The following is a 3,195-nucleotide window of genomic DNA, read 5'->3' as shown; positions in this document are numbered from 1 at the left end:
TATTTTTTTATTTTATTTTATTTTATTTTACTTTCTTTTCTTTCTTCATTTCCTCATTTTGACTCATTTCTGACCCTCCAGTAGATTTTTCAGAAGCTCTAAATTGCATAGGAGAAGATTGGTCATCTCTTTCCCAAAAAGTGGCTGTGGATTGGAACCACTTACCTTGGAACTGATTGTGCATTCTCTTAGTATGAGGTCACCAGATCCATAGTTGTTGTTATGTATCATCAGGTTGGAACCAACCTACAGCAGACCCACCAATGGGTTTTCAGGTGCAGTTAATTGCAAGGGAGGAAATTGCCCATCTTTTTCCTGTGGAGCAGCTGGTGGATTTGAACTGCATGTTTTGGGGCTAGCAGCACAATACCTTGTCAGTAAGCCACCAGAGCCACCACGTTCCCTAGAATTAAAGGTAACTCTTCTAACTAGTTTTGCTTTTTTTAATAGCTTCTTAAAAATATAATTCATAGACCATATATAAAATACTGCATACGTTAAGGAAAATAAAAGCAAGTAGACAGGATCCAAAATATTTCCTTAAGTTTATTCCATTTGATTTAAAAACTACCTCAAGAAGATATTTGCGTTAGGGTAAGGGGAAGTGAAGGAAAGGAAGGAAGACGTGCAATAATGAATGAATGAAAATCCATTTTTTCTGTAAACTTCTGTCAAAATTACAATAAAAAAAGAGTAGATTTGACACACTGAACACTAATGATCAAAGATCAGAAGACTGTAGAATAACATCAAAGACAATATTCATGAAGAAAGCAAAAGGTTATTACAAAGACAATAAAGAAGTAAAAGACACAAAAGGATGTCAGAGAAGACTCTTAAAATTTGTTTTTGAATGTAGATAAGTCAAAACAAAGGGAAAAATATGAAATAAAGAGAACTGAACAGAATGATTTTGAATGATAGTTCAAGAATGCAAGGCAAAGTGTTATAAGTTAATTTTCAAAGTCCTAGAGTTAAAAAACCAAAAAGAGAAGAAGACAATAAACATTTTTCAAGCTGAAAGAATCAAAGAAAAAATTCAACACTCAAATTGCAATGCTGAAGGTTTCTATTGACAGAATATTGAATGATGCAGGAAATATCATAAGATGGAGGGGATACATAGAGTCATCATACCAAAAAGGATTATTTATTTATTTGTTTGTTTGTATATCTATCTATCTATCTATTTATTTATTTATTTTTGCCACAGAAGGAATAATTTCAGGAAGTAGCATACATTAAAAAACCAATAGTACTGAAGGAAGAGATGCAAGCTGAACTGAAAACATTGGCAATAAAATAAGGCTCTATGAATTGAAGCAATACCAGCTGAGGTGTTTCAGCAAAAAAAATGTAGGCCTGGACGTGCTCACTGCTCTACACCAAATAATTTGAGAGAAGGTTACCTAGCCAACAGTTTGGAGGATATCATATTTGTTCTCATTCTAAAAAAGGGGGGTATGAAAGTTTGGAAAAGCTATTGTTAATATTATATAATGTTAATGTTAATATCACATAATGCAATTAAATTAAGATAAAACCTTTCTGAAGATTATTTTTAAGTGGTTGGAACAAAAAAGAATTGATTAATTTAGACTTGATTCAGAAAAGATCTCTGAATGAGCAATACTTTACTGATGTTAGATGGATCCTGACTAAAAAACTAGAAAGATGTTTACTTACTTGTGTTGCATTGATTATGTAAAGGCTTAGACTTTGTGGGTCATAATAATTAAGAGATAATTTTACAAAAAAATGGGAATTTCGGAACACTTAATTATGCTTATGTGAAACCTGTATATAGACTAAGAAATAGTTTTTCAAACAAACCAAAGGGACACTACATGGTGGAAAATCAGGAAAGGTGTACATTAAAGTTATATCTATTGAGCAATATAAAGAGAATATGGTATCAAGACTTGAGCCAGACTCATCCAAAACCAGTGTTCTACAGATGACACTATCTTGTTTACTAAATGGTAAAAAGTCTTGAAGAATGTTGGGAAAAAGACCAAAGACAATATATAGACTTAAATATGAATTGTATCTTAACATCAAGAGAGCAAAAATACTCTCCACTGAATTAATAGGCAACATCATGATAGATGGGGAGGGAATTAAAATGGCTAATATTTTCATTTTAGTTGCATTTAAAATTAATGCTCACAGTAGCAGAAGTCAAGAATTCAAAAATATATTTCATTGAGCCAATCTGCTGTCAAGGACTACAGTGAATTGCAAAACAATAAGAACATCAGTTTAGAGACTAAAGTGTAATTGATTCAACCATAGTATTTTCAATTGTTTCAAATGCATGGAAAAGTAGAACAATGAATAAAGACAATGAAAGAATTGATGTATTTGATTTTTGATGTTGGCAAATAGTAGTGAATATCCCATGGGTTGAAAGGAAAGATAATCAGAGGAATGTCTGTGTTTCATCAACTGTGTAAACTCAATATGACAGTATGGATCAGAACAAATTGTAGTTAACCTCGAGAAGAATGGGAATCAAAGAATACCTGATTGTACTCATGAGAAACCTATACTTGGACCAGAAAGCAGTCATCAAAAAAGAGCAAGGAAGCACAGTTTAAAATCAAGAAAGGAGCGTGACAGGGATGTGTCCTTTCTCCATACCATTTTAATGTATATGATGAACAGATCATTCAGGAGGCTATACCCTTTGAGGAGGAAAGTGGCATCAGGATTGGGAGACTCTTCAACAACCTGCTCCATGTAAATGGCACAACCTTGCTTGCTGAATCTGAAGAAGACCTGGAGCATTTTGCTGCAGAAGGTCAAGGACTATATTCCCCAATATGGACTGAAACTCAAAACCAAGGAAACAAGACTTCTTACCACTGGCCCAATTGGCAGCATCATAATAGTTGGAGAAGAGATTGAGATTTTTAACAGCTCCAATTAGCTTGGTCCCACAATCAATACCCTTGTCACAAGCAGTCAGGAAATAAACTAATAAATTGCATTGGAAAAATCTGTTGTTAGGGACTACACTAGAGTAATAACAAGCAATGATGTCAGTCTAAAGTCAAAAGTGCACCTGATCCAGGCCATGGTTTTTGCAATTACTTGCTATACATAAGAGAGCTGGACAATGACTAAGAAGGACTGGGGAGCTCTGGTGGCCTAGTGGCAAGAAGCTGCACTACAGTCCCAGAGGTACATGGT

This window comes from Elephantulus edwardii, unplaced genomic scaffold (genome assembly GCF_000299155.1).
Source record: "Elephantulus edwardii isolate Elephantulus edwardi_28Jun2011 unplaced genomic scaffold, EleEdw1.0 scaffold00175, whole genome shotgun sequence".
In the NCBI taxonomy this organism is placed as follows: Eukaryota; Metazoa; Chordata; class Mammalia; order Macroscelidea; family Macroscelididae; genus Elephantulus; species Elephantulus edwardii.
The sequence above is the reverse complement of the archived record's forward strand: the minus strand, read 5'-3'. Positions refer to the sequence as shown.